At 46.1% G+C, this 21,402-nt stretch overlaps 1 long non-coding RNA gene across 2 annotated transcripts; it reads right to left on the bottom strand.

Annotated features, from left to right (window-relative positions):
- Nucleotides 1-275: 275 nt before the first annotated feature.
- LOC144373184 (uncharacterized) lies at nucleotides 276-18,214 on the bottom strand. Of its 2 annotated transcripts, none has more exons than XR_013432924.1 (4): nucleotides 17,569-18,214; nucleotides 4,579-4,710; nucleotides 2,349-2,433; nucleotides 276-2,063 (listed from the first exon to the last, which is right to left on the bottom strand). It is a non-coding gene; the product is annotated as an uncharacterized LOC144373184 (long non-coding RNA). The 2 variants fall into 2 exon arrangements; XR_013432923.1 differs by lacking the exon at nucleotides 17,569-18,214 and adding an exon at nucleotides 4,924-5,619.
- Nucleotides 18,215-21,402: the final 3,188 nt, after the last annotated feature.

The following is a 21,402-nucleotide window of genomic DNA, read 5'->3' as shown; positions in this document are numbered from 1 at the left end:
CTTCTGACCCCAATTCCCTGATCTGCTGCCAACACAAGCTACAGAGGAGGGTAGAGGGACACAGAGCATGGATCGTCCCCACTCAGTGGGCCCAGGCATGTACCATGGCCAGCAGCCTCGTGCCTTGCCCGGTGAGTCCTGAAGCGGCCCCCTCTTCCCAATCTGAGAGCTCTACCCTTCCTCATGTGCTACTACCTTTCCACTGTCTCTGGAAATATCTACTTGCTGTGGTCCTCAGGCAGTTTATGATTTAAGTTAAAAAAAAAAAACAGGTCTTGGTGCTCAAAAATATTTTATTTGCCCATCCTCATCCCCCAACCCCAATATTTTCATTATTTCCTCAACATATGAAATTTTACTAGCAAAAAGTTAATTTTGAATTATACAAAGTTGATTCAAATAACATTGATATACATAATCAATCTCCGTACTTTCAATGTTTGTTCTCCTTTCCTGTTAGAAACTGCTCGGAAAAAAGAGAACAGAGGGGGCTGGGGATGTGGCTCAAGTGGTAACATGTTTGACTGGCATGCGCAAGTCAGTGGGTTCGATCCTCAGCACCACATAAAATAAAATAAAGATGTGTCCACTGAAAACTGAAAAAATAAAACAAACAAACAAAGAGAACAGAGGACAGACTCATGGAAGTGCTTGAACTGATAAGAAGCTGCCACTCAAGCTCAGCATTCAGTCCTGGACAGAGTAAGACTGGTCCATTTTGACATCTACTCCAAAGAGTCTACCAGACAGAATCCTCTGACTGATCCCTGACTGAGCCATAGGAACTGGCTAGAAAAGCCTTCACATCCTCAATACATTCTTCACTTCAGAATACTGGACAAGCATTGATATCCATCTCTCATTACCTTGCTCCCCAGCCAACCATTCTTCAACAAATTCAAAGGAGCAACGCATGCAAGCACACAGAAAAAGATGTTCACTACACACATCCATGTGCGAAAAAGACAACTGGTATTTTTTGTTTTGGGCTATTTCAAATGAAATCACTTCTGCATGACCTCCACAAACAAAAAAAAAATTGTGAAATTCCCATGTAGAAGACAAGATACACTTGCCAAGGAGGCAGTGCCAAGAATTTTGACACTCCAAATGTAGAGTGTGTGTTTAGGAGGCAGTCACAGTTTCCATGAGAGAGTCCCATGAAATCAATTAGAAAGATCCATGCTCTAGCCCTACCATGCAAGTGATGTGACTTGAAAGAGTCACTTAGTCTCAGTAACCATCATCACTAACCACTAAGTCAATGAATAAAGGTCCTCAGGTGTCAAGCTACAAAATGTGGGATGAGCATGGATCAGGATGGGTGGGAGAAGTCTCCCCCTCTAACACAATTAGGGAAGGCTGTGCCTGTCCTCAAGTGGCTGGGGGGCCTGGGATCCTGCCACAGAGGGGGATTCCAAACCTCACATCCCCTGACCCAGGCCAGAAGACCAGGTAGAGTCCAAGAATCCTGGGGTGGCCCAATGGCAATAAAGGTTAAAAGGAACTAGGGATCTGCCTGGACCCTCAATCCCCTACTCTGAGCAGGGCTGCATGACGAGGCCAGAGGCCATCCACAGCAATCTGCCTTTACAGGAAAACAGGGACTGCAGGCTGCCTCTGGCTCACTGAATCAGGGTGGTGTTTTCATAAAGCAAGACCACTTCCTCACATTTGACCAGCAGCTCATGTGCTGACAGCACAATGACTGGCTTGACTCAGGCCCTGATGAATGAAATAGAAAATTCATAGCAAACCCATCTTTAGCTCTTCCACATCATCAGGGGCTCTGGTTCAATTCCGTCCAGAAAGGTATCTGAAATGATTTCTAAACATGCTGGGGACTCACCCGTGTGTGGAACTTTTCAGGAAAAAGGGGATCAAATCTCATGAAGCAACTCTTCTCTCTTCTAACCCATGGGCAATGCAAGGAACCTGCATGATACCAGAGGCTCACTTCTCTCTTCTCGTGTCTTCTGGAAATAAATCATTAATGCGTCCTTCAAGGTGAAGCAGAAGCCTGCATTCCCAGCTGCACAGAAGTGTTTGAGGGCACTGTCTCCCTTAAAACCCAAGAAGAAAAAACAGGTCATTAAACAGTCACATGGATTAGAGTACATGATCAATGATCCCTCCTCCCTGGAGCCTTCCACATGCCCATCTTCCCCATTCACAGTGCAATGTTTGGCCATTCTCAAAGACCAGGAGACCATGATGCTCATCACCAGGAAGTCAGTAAGGAACATGAACAGAGCAGCATGGATTGCAGAAGGTGGCACACCAAGGATCTTCAGCACAGCTACTAGAACATAAGAGCTTAACTTCAGTATTGACTTTCTGACACCTACCAAGTACAATGTTAGTGTCAAGCACAATATCCAGCATCCAAGTAGCAGGTGACTCTCTGCATACATTCACAGAAGTGGGCATCATCTGCATTGGAACAAGGAAGTATCTTATCCTTACTCATAAAAATCGTCATACACAAGGAATAAAATGGATGCAAGACTTCTCATTTCACGATTACGTAGCTGTTGAAATTCCCTATTAAATAATACCTCCTCCAAAATAAAAAGTATCTCAGACATGTGTCAACTGCACAATGGATGACATTTTAAAAATTACAGCCTTTACTTAATAATTATGTATTCGATATGCCTAGTAAGACTCTTTGGGAGAGGAGCACATAGAATTGCATCTTGGAAAAGCTAACATTTGCTGATAAATGTTACTGCTGATGTCAGGCATGGTGAAGTGAAAATTGGATTACTTTAAATACTCAAAGAATGCAATGTTGTAGGACTGGAATCCCTGATTTATAAACAGCATGTGGTTTCTATGAAAGCCAGTGATGGAGCAGGAAGAATGAAGCTGATTGAACAGACGACATCGGGGGATACTGAGGGATAGGCCAAACTGAAGAACATGTTCCAGCTAACTACTGATATATGGGCTCGTGAGCCCAAACCTGTGTTTGATAAAGCACTCATGTAAAAAGGTCTACCATTTAAAAGTGTGTCATTTAAATGGGATCTAGATGCACATCTGATAAAACGGCCTGTAAATTGATGAACTTCATGCAAGCGAAAAAAACAGATGATGGTAGATATAAAGATAAATCCTTGTCTTCACCAGGATGCCTAGAAATAGATTTTATTTGGCTAAGATGCAAATATCTTTAAACAGAATTTCTGAGTTCTCAATGACTTTATTCAATATTATACTGCACAGATCACAATGTTTTCTTTACAGAATAGTCTCTTCTTCTTCAAGCCTCACATAGAAAATGTCTCACAGGACATATGAGGGGAATGATCCAAGGGATGAGAAAATGGCTGGAACCATTCTCAAATGTGCACATTGAGCCTGAAGGTTTGGAAATGGGACAGACACATTGCCTCTTCAAGACTGCACTAGGGTTGCAGGTTACCAACAACTGTCATGACTCCATGTCACTAACTATGCCTAGCATAGAAACCTGAGGACAGCCAACAACCTCAGTTTGAAGGCACCTAAGGTAACCTAAAAGAATTATCACCCTATTGGATCATGAATTAATACATATCACAACTTGACCACTTAAACCAAATCCCAGAAAACTGGAAACAGATGATCATTTCCTCAGATACCCTGACTTCCATTTCATTGCCCAGAGATATTTTGGAAAGAATAAAATAGAATTTCATGCTTTGAATATATCATCCAATACTTTTCTTCCCAAAATGCTAGCACAATGGGTTCACTTTCTCTTTAGGAATTTTACTAATTGTTTGAAAGTTCTAGAGGGCCTGTGTTGGTCTCATAATGGACAAACAATCCAACATCCCCAGAGAACTTACACGTGCGATAAGAAGAAAACAAGGTCAAGCGGAGGAATGGGCAGGGGGATCCAGAGGAAGCTCATTTTCATGGGAGAGAATTCCCCCAATGAAAAGCATCAGAATAGAAACTAAGAAATATACCAACAAAAACAGTATGCTAGCTACTCAACATGCACAAGTCAGAAACCTAGAGAAGAGAATGCTGGCCATGTATGGACAGGTTGAGCTCTTCAGAAGAGCCACCTGGCACTGCTTAGTCAAAGACGTAAACAGACATTCTTTTACCCAGAAATTCCACCTGTCGTACTTTACCTACATATTGCTTAAGCAAGGGGACATGCATAGGGATATTTATCCTCATGTTCCTTATAGACTTGTCTGTGTTGACAGGGAGTTGAGGGCCATCAGGATGCCCACAGCTGGGAAAGTCAAAAGCTAAACTGTGACAGCTGCCAATCTGGATCTATTCAAAGAAATCAATGAAAAACAGATGGACACATGACAGTCAAATCCCTGAATTCAAGTTCTTGCTATCCTACCTACCAACAATCATGCTTGGTCAACACAGTGGCATACCTCAAGACAAAAAAAAAAAAATTTAAAGAAAATATTGTGTCATGATTACTTTTCTTCAATGCAACAAGGAAATGGCAATTTTTCCCCATCCGAGATCTGTTACTCTCTTATGCATACTACATGAGATTATTGTGGACATGCTTACAAATAATTATCTACTCAGATACTTTCTGTGACTCACCAAATGCAAATATCTAGGAAGAATTAAAGTCTCCATACGTGAATTCATCATCAAAAGCCTTGAGTCAACAGGTGCTTCACAAAATGGCTTCTTTGCCAACTTGATGACCTCCTCCTCTGGCAATGTTTCCACCTGAAAGATGTCACCAACTTGTTATCATTCATATTTCCACAGTGCCAGTAAAAAGAAACAAAGTCTGATATTCCATTGAATAAATCCTCAAGTGGACCAACCTCCATACTTCCTTCCATATTTTAAAATTAACAAATGCAACTTCAACTCAATAACTTGTATTACGCAAAATGCAACCCTAACCTCTTACACTGTACTCTTTTATAGACTCACATGTCCTAGGTTCTGATTTAACTGTCCATTGAGCAGTCAGAACACGTGCTACTTCACATTCCTTATGGTGTCCAATCCATTCTCTGCCAAGCTGAATACAAACCCCTGGTCACAGGAGAAAGGAAGCATATCTCCTCCAACAACATGCATCAGGAAATAGGACTATCCATCTCGTGGTTTCCATGGAGTTTCCTAAAGGAATCAGTGCTTAGGCTAGTGTCTGAAACCAAGCATGCAAACAACACATTTTAGCAATCAACCGCCATCACTGGGAATCATCCCATGGCACATATTGCAAAAACTGTCCTCAGGCAACTCTCTCACACACAGTGCAGAAACTGGAGCCCGCAGGACTCACTCCCTTGATTCCTACCCAAAGTCGCTGCTCTTTCCATGGCACTTCCAGGAACTACACTGCTTTGTAGAATCCTTAAAAGACCTTAGGATCTCTTCCCAGTGTTCACCAGGAGCAGGAAGTAAACACGAAAGGGTTTTTAAAGGGAGGACTTAAAACAAAACCCACAGGTGCCACAGGAAAACAAAAGGACACAGAGTCAGAGACACCTGACACCCCTGGGCGGGTCTCCCTTCTAAACCACCTCCTGCCCCCAGGTCACCTGGGCTCCCCCGTCGCCCTCCCCTCTCCAGGGGCCTGCGGGTCAGGCCACCTCTTCTCCTCTGAGGTCCACGGCGCAGGCCACACTGCTGAGGCCACCGCATCCTGAACAGGACCCTGCAGATCAAACTCACCCGCTGTGACCAGCAGCTCTGCGGAGGAGGGCCCTCAGGTGAGAACCGGGACCGCGGGGTCCGCGGTGGGCGCTGAGGGGACCGCCCCAGCGGCTCCAGGGGACAGACAGCCGGGACCGAGGCTCCAGGGCGGCGGCAGAGTCCTCCGGGTCCCCCCTCGTGTGGGCGCCTAGACCGGGGCGGCTCCTGGCAGCGCACCTTCTCCTGTCACCGACCCCGCGAGCCGGACCCTCCATCCGGGACCTCCAGTCCCACGGGCGCTACTTCCGGGCTTCTCCCCCTCGGAGCTCCCCGCGACCACGGCTCAAAGTTCCCGCCCTGCATAGGCCCCGCCCCCGTCTCCCTGGCGACGGCTCCGCTTCCCCTTTAGGGTTGGCCTGCTGGGGGCGGTGCCCTCCGCGCGCTCCGCCTGCTGGCCTGTCCCTTCAGCTGGGGACCTAGGTTGCCACAAGATCCTCACCTGGATACACACTCCCTGGTGTGAGGCCTGCGGCTGCCCCCTCGTGGCCGTGGGGCCGTGTGACTCGCGCGGATGCTGGGCTTTCTGGTCTGAAAGAGCTCCTTACACAGGGTGATAGGACTGCTGCACAGGAGGACAGGGCCCTGGGAAGGCACAGCAGGACCATCTATATCATTGTGTTTGTCTCTGCTTAGTGGTTTTATACTTTCAATGTGTGTCTCCTGAATATGTTGTGTTAACAGGTGGGGACATTAAGAGGTCATTAGGCCATGGAGACTCCTTCCATGAGAATGGCATTAAGGTCTTTACAAAGGAGGCTTCTCAAAGCAGCCCTTGTCCCTCCCTGTTTTACCTTCTGACACAGGAGGTCACAGCAAGAATGTTCTCAGAACGTGGTACCTGATATTGGATTTCCAACCCCCAGAACTTTGAGAAATAAAATCTTTTCTATAAATTACACGGTTTTTGCCATCACAACACAAACAATCCCAAGAGAGTAAATCAACAATTTCTCTAATTTTGTAATTGTGTAAAATACACAAAACATCCATTTTGTAATTTTAGCCTTTTTTACGTGCACAGTTCAATGGCATTAAGTACATTCATGTTGCTGCACAGCCATCACCACCATACATCCCCAGGACTCTCATCTTGCTGTCAATACTGAATTCTAGTGCCCTCCCCAGGCCCAAGAAAAGAAAATTCTACTTTATGTTTTTATGAACCTGATTACTGGGAATGTGAGATAAGTGAAATTCTAAAAATAATTATGTTTTTGTGGAAACCATCATTGAAATTGGATGCAGTTTACCCCTACTCCTGGAAATGCCAGATCAATTTCAATTCTGCAGGTGTCTCAATTGAATTCTCAGTGACAGGTAGTGGTGACTATGTGCTATGACCTGTTTGTTCATGTCAGGGAGCAGCTCTGATCATGGGATCAGCCTGTGGGTTCCTTCCTCCTCCAGGTGTCTACAGGCCGATATACAGACATGAGCATGCTAAGAAGTGGGCTGGGGCCATCCCTATGGTGCAGAGGAATCTGATTTTGTCCATCCACACACTGTCTTGTGGGTCATGAAGGCTAGAGGTAGAAACACTACCTGGATTCTCTTGGGATCTGAGTGGGCCCAGTCTGTGGGCTAAGAATTGGTATTGTCTCCTAAAGAACAGGGACTAGGGAGTCCAGAGGGCAGGGCTAATTCAGACCTGAGTGTCTTTAAGCCCACTTTCAGAGGGGGTTACACTGTTCTGATGATCCCTGAGGCATATACACATGCTTCAAATCCAGATAGAGGTGCCCAGGTGCAGACTGGGTTGTTATGTGGACTCCCCACCTCCACACACCTGGGATGTCCCAGGGATCTGAGAAGCAGAGCAGCATGACTAGACTGAAGGAGTCCAGTCTCTCTGCATAAAGGTAAATAGGTTTCCTTCAGGGTCCCCAGCAATTCCACATAAAACTAACTCTGCACCCAGAGACCTGGGCATCTTTTTGAGGCTCAGTCAGTTCTCACACCTGTCTCTATCTGGCAGAACCTTTCTGGCTCCCTTTCTACACATTACCTTGAAGATGAAAACCTGGAGGGTGGGACTTTCCATCATACAAAGGTTCCCAGACATGTTCCACAGTGTCACCACTTTCTCTATAGATCTCAACAGTTGACCCCAGCCGGGTAGGGTGGGCCACAAGCCCCCTGGGTTCCATGAACTAACCATAGAAGGACAATCAAGGAACTGTGGCAGGAAAGAGGTAGGACTGTTCAAGGCACATGACAGGGGCAGAGTCCAGAGTGGAATGTAGGGCTCTCACCTGGGATCTTTGCATGTGAAGTGGAGAAATGCTATGGTGTTTGTGGGATGTCCCCCAGGTTCCCTCGGGTCAGGATGGGCTGGGGATGCTCTCTGCATGCTCTTGAAAGACATGGTATGAGGTCCATTGCCCACCACTTGTTCCCATGGAAGACGCCTTAGTGTTGGGGTGCCACATGAGAAAGCCTCACTTCCTTTAAAAATTCAATGTGGAAAAAAAAATCCAGGTGCACGAGCCAGGGATGCAAGGTCCATATATGCTCCCAGTAGTTTCTGGTGGTGACAGTTCACCATCCATGAATCACTCGCCTATCATGATCCTTGGAAAATTCTCTTCCTTTCCTGGTTTTCTCAAGAGCAAGAAGCTTGGGGTTTGGGGAAAGAGGGACCTGGATTATGCAAAGGGTATTGTTACAATACTCTTCCTGGTACTGTGGGGCAGGTCACTCAGAAAACACACCACGTCCCAGTTTTGTCCCAATTGAAGAGTCTTTATTTAGCCAGACAGCCAGTGACTCTCCCCACACTCCCATAACTGTCTCTGCAAGGAACAGCCCCGAGCCTGAACATTTTAGGATATTTAAAGGCAAAAAACCACCTGGGGTGATGTAGCTGCAAGCAAGCAGGTACAGAAACTGAATTAGGCAGTGAGCAAGACAATGCAATGGGCACGTTGGTATTTCCCATGGGACTTTCCAGGTTGGCATAGCAGCAAGCAAGCAGAAGGGAAGTGGGTCAAAATGACCCTAGTTCAGACAAGTTAGAAAATGGTTACTAACGTCTAGACAATCGATCTCTGAGAAGGTACATTGCCCAAGAAAAATACAAACAAACAAAAAAAAAGCCAATTTTACATTGTATAAGAATTGCTATTTTGTTTGCCAAGTATGTTGTGCTAGGTAATATTAATAGGTACAGAGGCAGGGCTTTCCCATGGAAGAAGCATTTGTTACATGATATGGAGTCTCACTGTAAAATGGCATCTGTTTGGTCATTGCCCATATAGCCTGGCCCATAACACTGGGTCCAGTGAAAGGACTGTCCTTTAGAAATCTAATGATCCGCATTTGGGTATGGGGCCAGGGTCATAGCCCTGGCTGAAGTGAGGACAACACTCTGGGTCCTGCAGAGGGAAAAAAGAAACAAGGGAGACTCTGATTTCCCTTCATTTCCCCTGGAATTTAGAAGATTTACTGCTTTGTGCTAGGGACCCTGAGACCTCATTGCCTTGGGAATACCCACACTCAGGTCAAGGTTTTGATTTGGGGTTTCCTCCCTGGGGCATAGTGCTGATGCTGGCCACTAGGGGCTGCAGTATTGTCCATGCTCAGAGGGCCCTGGTCATGGTATGTCCAAAGTGTCCCATGCCATGGGACCTCCCATCATTAGCATTCCTGTGCATAGGAGGAGCAACTAAGAGGCAGGGGGTTTCTGAATTCATTTCTTCACTCATCACTGTGTTCCAGCACTCACTCTACCTAAAGGGGTCATGTTGGGCCTGCGCAGGCTCTGAAAGTCACCACCATGAGCCCTACCCTCTGGTAGCTGCACATCTGCAGCTGGAGGTGCATAAAATCACAAAGCAGATGCAAGTGAAAGAAAAGAACAAGAGCCAGAGCCAAAATAGGGTCCGGTGTGAAGGAAAGCTGGAGTCACTAGGTGGAGACTGAGAACCATCTCAGTGATGTGGCATTGCTGCAGGAACTAGAATGACATAAGGAAGCCAGTTCTGTTCATTTTGGGAATAGTGTGTTGAGGAAGGCATGGCCACATAGAAATTGGAAGTCCTGATTCAGTGTAGCCACAAGAGGAGGATGGATAAAAGACCAATATGGCTGGAGGGCCTGGGCAGATAGGGATAGGTTAGGGCACACCACACAGCCCAGAGACTGCACTCAATATCCAGAGTTGTGGATCTCCACCCCCTAACTCACAACTGAAAGCCATGGGCATTTATAAGGTCAAGTTTCTGTGCAACTGGGTCCAAGGTGGCTCAGCTGGATGCCTCTGTCTCCATGTCCCTGGAGGCTTTGACTGCAGACCCCACTGAGGCTTAGCTGGGAGAATCTGACCCTGAACTCTTGCCTGTGATCCTGGTAAAAAACCAGTTTGGCTGAGACTCAACACTTTTCTGATGGGAGGACTGGTCTTTATCACAAAGTTGTATACAAAGACAGCATATCACTTCATTCCTTGGATCAAGATTGGAAGGGAGACAGAGTGGGGGAAAATGCTGGAGAGGGAGCCAGACAGAAGTCAGGCTTCCCATAACTCAATCTTGGAGGTGACATCCCATCACTTTTGCCCAATTCTATTCCTTAGACACAAGAGGGAAGAGTATGATCCACCTCCAAGTGAGGGGTGTACTGCCTTTGGGAACCAGGAAGCTATGGTATCTTAGAGTCTCTGTGGGTTACCTATCTCCTAGACTGAGAAGAGGCACTTGGGCCAATGTGAAATCTCACAAGAAGTCTTGGGAAGTTCTATGCTAGAGGGTGACAGTCTCTGAATCCCAATTGCTTCAAACTTGCTATAGATCAGAGTGGGAACTGCAAACAGGAGGGAAAGTGGCATTGCCCAGGTTCTTTAATGAGTTAGATTTTATTCTTTCTCTCCTTCTTGTAATTGTGAATCCTGTCTATGGGTTTCACAGACAATACAGGCATTTATGGGCACATATGCCCAATTCCATCCTAAGAAGTGGTGTGACAGTAATTCCCAGGGAAGAGTTGGGGACACTGGAGCACCCATGAGAGGCACAAAGGTAGGTCTAGCATCACAAAGCTGGTGAGGAGGGGGACTGGTTATGAATCCAGTTTTTGAATCCTCAAAGCAGGAGCTCTAGCTGAAGCCAAGCTGGCAAGGGATGATGGGGGTTGTTAATGAAAATCTGTTCAGTTGTGTACTTGATGTGGTGTGGGGGACAGTCAGCAGTCCATGGGACTCTGGAGTGGTCTCATGTGAATAAAAGGATCAGGTACTGGGACCACAGGAAGTGCTTTCATTGGTTGATGGTTCAAACAGAACATGAAACCCTGGTTAAAAATAAAAAAGGTACCTGCTTTCCTCAGAAAGCTGTCCCAGCTCTCTTGCTTGGGGAGGCTGGAGTAAGAGGGATGTTCTGTTCCACAGCATGCTGAGGCTCAGGCCTCAGGAAATCTCGGGGGTTCCCCATCGCCCAAGTATAGGAACACTGGTTGGGCCTTTGCCCTAGTTGCCAGAGCCTCTGGCGATTTTTCCAGAGAAGCCCAAGACTAACACTGAGCAGCAAAGGGAAGGTTAGCTGAGGCAGGCCTTCATGTCTGACCACTCATTCATGGCCCAGAATTCCAACTTTCTCTTTTTCCCCACCCTGTGTGTGTGTGTGTGTGTGTGTGTGTGTGTGTGTGTGTGTACACACTGAGGACAACTGTTCCGCAGTGGTTTTGCTTCACTTTATTGGAGTCATGTTTCTGTTTTCTGCTATTTCCATCTTTAAACCCACCATTCTTGGTCCCACCCCAGTGTGAAAATTAGCCCACTCAGAACACGGATGGCATCTGTAGAGACCATTGAGTCAAATAGGGAGGAAGAGCTCATGAAGCAGTCCATGCCTGTCTTGTATGCAGGAACCCAGACTTAGGTACCACCTTTGTGTGCAACTACTCAAGGTTCATCATGACTCAGCAGGTGCTGCACCTGCGAAGCTCCCAAGCTAAGCTCCCAACCTTCTAACCCAAAGATACCACCACCTAGCTGAACTTGAGAATGGCCTGTAACTTTCTAAGTCCCAATTTGCTGTGTGAAAACTGAGGATTTTAGAAGACCATCCTCATAGGGTATTGTCAGGACCAATGGGATGAGTCCTAGAAGTGTCTGCCACAGCCTTGCATCAGAAAGTGGATTCACCTTCTCAGCCAGACTAAACCACCCTGTCTCCAGCTGGGCCACAGAAGTATGTGGAGCAGCCTACTCACACTGGGCCTCACTCCTTGATATTGTGTTCCCAGCTCATTTTCAAGTGGACTCAGTGAGGGCTGTGGGTTTCTCTAGTGTCTCATTCCCATCTGCAAGAAGAAGGTATCTGCCAGGGGCCTCACTTAACTTGGGCAAAGCAATTTTGCATTCATGAAGGATGTTCCAGATTCCATAGAGAGAAATTCCCATCCTAGTTATAGCCAGAGAAGGGCCGGGGGGCTGGCAGCTCCCATGCCCGGTGAGATATGTGGTAAGCAGCTGGTTGGGGTCATTCTTTGAGGAGCATATATAAGAAGCACCTATTGTGTGAAGACGTTTCTCAGCACATCACATAATTTAGTGAAAAATGGGGGAAATCCGTGCCATCTTTCTTCAGAAAGCTGTCCCAACTCTCTTGCTTGGGGAGGCCAAGCAAGATAAAATTGGCATATAATTTTATCAGTTAGACAGAAACCTCGGGTGTCATATTCTAATGATCACATCAACCTGTCCTCTAGGAGACATGGCTGCAAATTGTCCTACTCCAGTGAAGATGATGGATCACTGGATCAACTAAAAATGGAGTGGACTTGGGGTCAAGATGGAGGGCTCCTATCTCCAGTGTGGGGATATATAAGGTTTTATGGCTTGGGAAGACTGCGAAAACATTGGTTCTCACAATTTTTTTTAACATTTTTATTATTATTTTTGAGTTGTACGTGGACACAATACCCTCATTTTATTTTTATGTGGTGCTGAGGGTGGAACCCAGTGCCTCACACATGCTAGGCGAGCACTCTACCTCTGAGCGGCAACTCCAGCTCTGGTTCCCACAATTTTGAGTCCTGCTTACAGTATAAGGTCTGAAGCCTCAATTGTAGAAGAAGGTAGGAGATGTAGGTGGAATTTTGGTCATTGGGGAACTAAGGAGACTGTGGCCTCAGAGCCAGCTCATGTGCAAATCAACCCCCCAACGCCCATCCCATTCTGAATGCACCACCCCCGTCCTCTCCCCTAGGGCCACAGAAACTTGGAGAGTAGTAGCTCTCATCCCAGGCCTCACTGTTTGGAAATGAGAGCTAGTGTCTTGCTCCCCATGACACTATTCTTCAGAGAGTACCCCCTAGAAGAATAGTGTCACTTGGGAGCAAGATACACAGATCACAGAGAGTGAGGTAGCATGGCAGCAAAAACCCCGGTATGATGTTCAATCGAGCCCTGACAATGATGGACAGGAGGACAGACCCTCCTGGAGATTGCCAGAATGCAAACAAAAAGAATAATGTCAGGGCTCTCCCATGGTAGGGGAGAGCTGGTCACACCATGGATCCAGAGTTTGGGTTTTTTGTTTTTTGTTTTTTTGGAAGGAGAGAGACCTGTCCTGTCACTGCCTGTATAGCCACTGTGTCTTGGCTGGTGTGGACTGACCTGTGGAGAGACAGGGGAGTTACAGAAGTCAAGGTCCATAGGGGTGCTATAGAAGGCTGTGGGAAGGAAAGGCCAGGCTTCTGCTGACTACACACCTGCCTGCCCACAGTGCCATGCCTTTCATTCTGAGCACTGGGATAGAGAGGATTTCCATCAGCCTCCAGGCCTTCTGTGCCTTCAGCTGCTGTTGCCTTTCATGCAGCTCAACATGGGTGGCTTGAACCTGGAGCACTGTGCCCACTACCTGCAGACCCAGCTTGAGGACATGAAGCGTAGGCTACGAGGCAGAGCCTGAAGGCAAGGAGGCTTAGGGTAGGTACAGAAGGGTAAATGAAGAAACAGTTATATTTTAGCCCCACTGGATGGAATCTCTTAAGTCTGGTGTTGGACTGGGAACAATTATAAGGCTTTGACCACTCAGGCAATGGCCCCAATCTGGGAAAAGGTCCTGAGTGGGCTCTGGGGCTAAGGTCTTCCTGACAGATAGAGGTATTATCTGTTTTTGCAAAGCTGAAGGCAAGGCAGTCATGCTGGAATCTTTTCTCCTATAGCTGCAGCCTCAGGTCCAGTGCAAACTCTAAAATCACCTGCAGAGAGAGAGCCTTCTCCAGGAACTGCACTGCTGCCCAGTCAAATGGCAGCACTAACGTCAGATCCAGAGCTCAAGTCAGCTCCAGCATCTCTTTGGAAGCAAGAGGCGGTTCTAGTGTTAGATTTAGTGTCAGCTCCAGAGCTCCAGGTAGCTTCAGCTCTTGCTCCACTGCTGGATCCAAGTCTGTCCCCAACTCTAGATCTGGAGTCCACCCTAGTGCCAGTTCTATCAGTAGAGGCTTGCCAGTCTTATCCTGTGGCCACAGAGAAAGCGCTAAGGGAAGAAAAGCCTCATGTGTTAACATTCCCTCCAGACCTGGGGGCAGAGAGCTTTGTGCTGATGGATGAGGTGTCTTGGCATGGCTGAGCAGGGCGGTTGAGCTTCTTTCTGGTCTCTGCTGCCTAGACCTGCTGTTCCCTGCTCCAGATCCTGTGTTCCTGCCCCAACCCCAGGTTGCCATTGCAGCCAGGGGTGCTCACTCCTGGGAGGTGATGAGGTTCCAAAGGAAATGATATGTCCATGAACTCTGAGCAGGGCAGGTGAATCAGGACAGCATCAATGGCAGTAAAGTGACAGTCCTCCCAATGTCAGTGGGGTAGGTGTGCCTTTGTACCTTCCAGAAGGAGCAGCATGCAGAGAGAGGCAAGGTAACCAAAAGTACAAGCAGCATTTTGGGGGATAAAGAACCTTTAGAAGCAGACCCTGTGCAAAGTTCAGCTTCCCTGTTTGGTGGCAGACTGTGAGGACAATGCTGTCTCTGACTGCATCCTCAATCTTTGTCTAACCCAATGAGCCAAGATGGCTCAGTGCATGGGTATAATTTCCAGAACTCCCCAAACAGAATTGTGAACCTATGTATCCTGCAGTTTCTGAAATTCTACTGATGTTGCCATCCCCATGTTTCTTGGAGTCAAATTCAGAGTTCTCAGCAATGATGTCCAGCATCACTGCATCTTTGAGCAACACCTCTTCAGTGTCACCCAGGACCTTTCCCATGGCCATCAAAAGCAACATTGAGTCCAGTATCTCAGGGGTATCCACTAGCAGTTCCTCACTGCCACATATCCAGCTAGAGGAGCAGAGCATGGAGCGCAAGAGCATCCTAGTGTGGCTGACAGCAGGGATGTCACCTGGGTGCCCACACTGGAAAAGGCAGAAAACATAGCAAACACCATGGACGAGCCCTGTCCTCAGGAGTGTCAGAGTCTGCATATCCCTTGAACGGGGAATCAGAGGGTCTCTTTGTAGAATTTTTATGGATGTGCAGTATATTCCCAATATTCCAGGTGTCCAGCTGCAGAGGAGCCATGTTCAATCCTCCCCCTGCTGACTCACTTGTTTGGTGTCTTAGCTGTCAGGCCCAAAGCCTTTAGAGTTTCTACCTGTGATAAGCACAGATTCATCCTGCATCCCAGAGCAAATCTGGCATAGAGGGTGCCACTGGCCCATTCCTCTGATCTCAGTGGAAGTGGAAAGTAGAATGGAACTTCTACTCGAGTGAAATATGGCTCCACATAGGACAATGGCAGGTACAGGCAGTCTTTTGTATGAAGATTAGGCTAGTAGCCCATCAGAAGACCCCATATAATTACATGGAGGCCAGATGCTAGTAGCAGGATAACAAGAAGGTGCCCTTGTATTCATAGCTAAGGTGTCTCCTGAATGTCCCAGGCCACTATCCAATGGGTATCGCCTCCGGGGCACATACCCTGATGACCTGTCTCCCACCCTGATCCAGGTGACCTGCCAGGGTAGAGGGCTTTGGACCAACACTTGCTTAAGGAGGAGGGTCTGAATAAATTTGAGCTGCTGCAAATCGTCTCCAAGCATTAGAGTAAGTGGGACAATCAGATGGTGGGGAGTAATGATCAACAAGCAGGCTCAGGACAACTCACAACCCAATAGAAGAGTGCCTTAGCCTAGAAAAACAGGCAGAATGTGTAGTGGGCCTTGTGCACCAAGGAAACTGCACTGAAGTGGGCTTAAAATCTGTAGTAGATTCTCTGTGCTGCCCCAGGGCCTGTTGGACCTCCCTAACATGTATCCTCCCCTGCACCTGATCAGCCATTGAAAAGCTAACATCCATGAGGGGCAGAAAAGAAAAGCTCCTTCAAGCAGCAGTATACACCATGGGTCACTGATAGGGATGATTTAACAGTAACATGGGAAAAAATGGGCTACAAGTGGAATCAGCACTGATGTGGACTGAAACAGCACATGTTAAAAACCAGGGGTAGGACCTGAGAAGCCCTGCCTATGGGGAGAAATGTCAGTATTGTAGCAACTGGGAACAGGACACAATAACACATAAAGGCCAGGAGACAGCCTGTTTGGGCTGTGTTTTGAAAATTCCAAGTCCTTTGTGCCTGTGTGCCCATCTCCAAATGAGATCAGAACAGCCAGGTTATTATCCCTTCCTTTGTCAGCTAAGGGGTCCTAAACACAGAGGCCAAAAAGCTGATCTGTAAATAATTTCATTGCTGTTTTCTTTCCTGTGAGCCAGGAACTCATAGCAGCCACGATCCAAGTCTGTCCACAGTGAAACATACCATCCCTATGGCTCCTATGACCAGTTCTCTAACATTTTCATAAATAACCAAGTCTGAGGTTGGAGTGTCTTACATGCAAGGCCAAGATTGGCTAAGTTGCAGGCATGGTGTCTCATGCCTGTAATCCCAGCCTCTTGGGAGGGTGAGGCAGGATGATCACAAGTTTCACGCCAGCCTCAGCAACTTAGCAAGACCCTGTCTAAAATGAAAAAAGCTGGGAATATGGACCAGTCGTTAAGGGCCTCTGGGTTCAACCCCTGTACCAAAAAAAAAAAAAAAAAAAAAAAAAAAAAAAAAAAAAAAACAACAAAAAAGAATAGGCTAAGAAAGTGGAATCAAAAGTAGAAACATCCAAACCATCATTGATTGAGAGCAAGCTCTGGTCCAGTGAGGATTGTGGGTAACAGATGTCCAAAGAAAGGACAAGCTGGATGCATGAAACCCACTTTGTGTTATGACATATGAATTATGGCAGGAGGGTTGCAGTGATGCCAGACCTCTCCTGGTTCTCCTGGTTGTTGGAATGCTTGTTTGCATTAGGGAAACTCTGGAGATATGGCCTCTGCTTTAGAAAGCCTGGTCCAGTTGGAGGTGGTTACCACCAAAAAAGGAAGCATGGTCACAGTGGGGTGCCTGGTTAGGCATCCTTTCTTTCATGACTGTGACAAGTACCTGAAAAAAATACTTAAATGAAGAAACATTTCTTTTGGCTTCTGGGTTCACTACTTTCCATTCTTTGTGAACTCACTCCATTTTTGGGTCCTTAACAGAGGCCATACATAGGCAGAAGTTTGTGGGAGAGGCAAGCTACTCAGAGCAGGTCAATAGGTCATAGAGAGAAAAAAGAAGGATAAGGGGAAGCAAGATGTGAAGGGGAGGAGAAAGAGGAGGAGGAGGAGGAATATAAAAAGCACATGAAGATATAAAATAACCAGAATAAGATTACAAATCAGAAGGATAATGATGAGAAGGAAGAGGAAGTGGAGCTCATCTAAAAAAATATATAGTTCCTTAAGTCATCCTTCATCCATGCACAAAAGACTTCCAATTTATACCACCTCCCAGGACTGTATTCATTTATAAATGGATTAATCCACTAAGAAGGTCAAAGCACTCACCATCAAATGCTTCCCCGAAAACCCATGTGTGAACATTGCTTCACTGGGAGAAGAGCTTCAGCACATGAGCCACTGGGGCAAATCCTGATGTAAACTCCAGCAGTGTCTCTTTAGCAGGTCCAACCTGAACTGAGACATTCTGGAGTCCAAGGTGCTTTTTCATTGAAAGGTGGTAGTTTGGTTTAGTTCCTATGCACAGTCTTTCCTCAGGAAAGAATCATTGAGAAAGTCTTTGGTAGAACTGTAGCTGGATCAGAGGGCTCTCAGGTCTATGGCTCAGGCCTGACCCTGGCAGAGACTCTCAAGTGTTGCAAGTGTCCTGTGGTGTACCCCTTGAGAGTCACTTACCACCCACTGGCCCTCTCTCTTCAGAGCTGAAGATCCCTGACAAAGGAAATGTCTTTTATTCCATGAATACTCAAGTCAAATATGACTTCAGAGAAACAACCCACCAGCAAGTGAGACAAGGTAAAGGGAAGGAAGATAAACACCCTCCTTATTCACTCTTTCCTCCTGGTGCCACTGCACATCCACACAAGGAGGTAAAAACCCTCAGCTCCTGGATATATGTTCTAGGAGCCCCATAGAACAGGCTGGGGTGGGTTACAGTTTCTGGGCTTTGCTGATGTTGCCATATCCCACAGTTCTTCAAATCAACTTTGGAGTCCTCTGAAATAAAACCTAGGTTCATGGCCACCAAGAAGTCCAGTGTCACTGGAGTCATTATTTGCAGATCCTCAAGGACCTTCTACAATAAGCAGGTGGGAGACAGCTGTTTGGTTCATTTCAGCTCAGAGGAGCAGAGCAGAAAAAAGTACAAGAATGTCCTGGTAAGCCTGGCAGCAGGGGTGTCTCCTGGTTGGCCCAGGGCAGGAAACTAACACATATCAAAGGCCATTTAGAATTGAAGCTTCTGGATGGTCAGGAAGGACAGACAGAAAAAAGAGAGAGGTCAATGTGAAGGGCTTGACCTGAGATGAGGTAGAGCACCAGCATGTCCACCCCACATCTGGGGGAGTCTGTGGTTTAGATCCTGTGCATAATCTTCCTTCAGGGAAGAATCACTGAGGAAGTCTTTGGTGGAACTGTAGCTGGATCAGAGGGTTCTCAAGTCTGTGGCGCAGGCCTGCCCTGGCAGAGACTCTCAGGGGTTGGGGGTGTCTTGTGGTAGAGTCCTTGAGTGTCAGCTACCAATCCTCTCCACCTCTCTCTGCAGAAGTTGACCATGCAATCATCTATTTCTCCATGCATCCTCAAATGAAGTATCATTTCCTTGTAAGAAAACATCCCACCATGAAGAGGACCCAGGTCAAGGGAAAGGAGGTAAGCATCCACCTTATTCGTGCTGACTCCTGGTGCCATTCCACATCCACACAAGTGATATGAAGCCTCATATGGACATATGTTCTAGAATGCCCGTAGAGCAAACTGGCAAGTTGGGGTGGCGTTCAGTTTCTGGGCTTTGCTGATGTCCATCCCCCACAGTTCTTAGAATCAACTTCCAAGTTGTCAAGGCTGCTTTTAAACAAGCAGGTGGGAGACACTTGCTTGATTTGCATCCGGTTAGAAAAACAAAGCCAAAAGAATGCCAAGACTGTTCTGGTAAGCCTGGGAGCAGGTGTGTTCCTTTGTGTTTACCCCTAGGCAGGAAACACTCATCCAATACCATGGACTACTCATGCCCTTTTGAATTGGAGCTTCTGGATGGTCAGGAAGGATAGATGGAAATAAGGAAGAGAGAGGTCAGTGTTAAGGGCTTGACCTGAGATGAGAGAGAGCACCAGCATGTCCACCCCCGTGTCTGAGGAAGTCTGTGTGTCAGGTGGCAGTGTGTAGGCCAGAAGTGCGGGGGCAATATGGGTGGGCTCTGATTCAGTTCAGTAAAAAAGATATCTTAAATGGTTTCTAACATGTTGGAGACTCACCTCTGTGTAGAACTTTTCAGGAAAAATGTTATAAAATCTCATAAAGCAACTCTTCTCTCTTCTAACCTATTTGCAATGCAAGGAGCCTGCATCATACCAGAAGTTCAGTTCTTTCTTCTCGTGTCTTCTTGAAATGAATCACTACCAATTCGTCAAAGTAAAGCAGATGCCTGGTTTCCCAGGTGCACAGCAGTGTTTGAAGACACCCTGTCTTCCTTAAAACCAAAGAAGAAACAACAGTTCATTGGTGGGGCACATAGATTAGAGTACATTATCAATGATCTGTCCTCCCTGAAACCTGCTACATGACTATCTTCCACACTCAAAGACCAGGAGACCATGACGCTAATAACCAGGAAGTCAATAAGGAACATGAACAGAGCAGCACGGATTGCAGAAGGTGGCACACCAAGGATCTGCAGCACAGCTGCTAGAACACAAGAGCTTAACTTCAGAATTGACTTTCTGCCACCTACCAAGTACGATGTTAGTGTCAAGCACAAAATGCAGACATGCAAGTAGCAGGTGACACCCCACATCCATTCACAGAAGTGGGAACTATCTGCATTGGAACAAGGAAGTATCTTATTCTTATTCATAAAAATAATCAGGAAACAAAGAATAAAAATGGGTGGAAGACTTCTCATTTCACTATTATATATCTGCTGGAATTCCCTATAAATAATACATTTTAAAAACAGTGTTCTTAACTTAATTTTTATGTATGCTATATACCTACCTAATGCTCTTTTGGAAAAGTTTACATTGAATTTTTGTGTGTGTGTGGTACTGGGGACTGAACTCATGGCCTTGGGCATGCAAGGCAAGCAATCTACCAACTGAGCTAAACCTCCAGTGACACACTGACTTTTAAAAAACTAGCATTTGCTTGTAAATATTACTGGCTATGTCAGGCACAGCTAAGTGAAAAGTGGGACTTGTGATATTCAGAGAATGCAATGCTGTAGAACTGGGGTTCCTGATTCATAAACAGTATGTGGCAACTATGAAAGCCATGAAAGCAGAAGGAGTAGCGAAGCTGACTGAACAGATAACAAAAGGAGATACTGAGGGATATGCCAAACTGAAGAATATGTTCAAGCCAACCATTGGTATGTGGGCTTGTGAGCCTAGATCTTCTGTTTCGAAAGAAAAGAATACAGTGTTGATGCAAAAATATCTAAGAGTTAAAAGTGGGTAATTAAATAAAATGCCATCAAAATACACAACTGATAAAATGAGCTGCCAATTTGTGAATTTAGCTCAAAGAGAAAAACAGATGTTTGTAAAGAGAGAAAACCTTTGTCTTGTCCAGGATGCTTACAGATATGTTTCATTTAGCTCAGATGCAAATAACTTTAAATAGATTTCTGATTTCTGAATGAACCTATTAAATATTATACTACACAAATAACAAGGTTTTCTTTATAGAGTATTCTTTTATTCTTAAAGCCTCACATATAAAATATCTCAGAGAACATATGAAGGGAATAAGCCAAAGGATGAGAAAATGGCTAAAACCCATTCTCAAATGTGCACATGTAGCCTGAAGATTAGGAAAAGTGGCCAGACACATTGTGTATTCAATACTGCACTGAGGCTACAGGTGTATCAGTATGGCTATCCTGATAGTGATGGCACCAAGTCACTAAACATGCCTAGCTTTCCTCAGAAATATGACGCAAAGCCAACAGCCTCAGTTTGACGGCACCTAAATGTTTCCTAAAACAATTACTGTTATGGTTTGGATGTGAGGTGTCCCCCAAAAGTAAGACAATGCAAGAAGGTTCAGAGGAGAAATGATTGGGTTGTAAGTATCTTAACCCAATCAGTGATTTAATCCCAATAGGAATTAACTGAGTAGTAACTGAAGTGGTAACGGGTGGCTGGAGGATGTGGGAATTGGGGA

This window comes from Ictidomys tridecemlineatus, unplaced genomic scaffold (genome assembly GCF_052094955.1).
Source record: "Ictidomys tridecemlineatus isolate mIctTri1 unplaced genomic scaffold, mIctTri1.hap1 Scaffold_292, whole genome shotgun sequence".
Taxonomy (NCBI): Eukaryota; Metazoa; Chordata; class Mammalia; order Rodentia; family Sciuridae; genus Ictidomys; species Ictidomys tridecemlineatus.
Note: the sequence above shows the minus strand (reverse complement) of the source record. Positions and strands in the feature narration are given on the sequence as shown.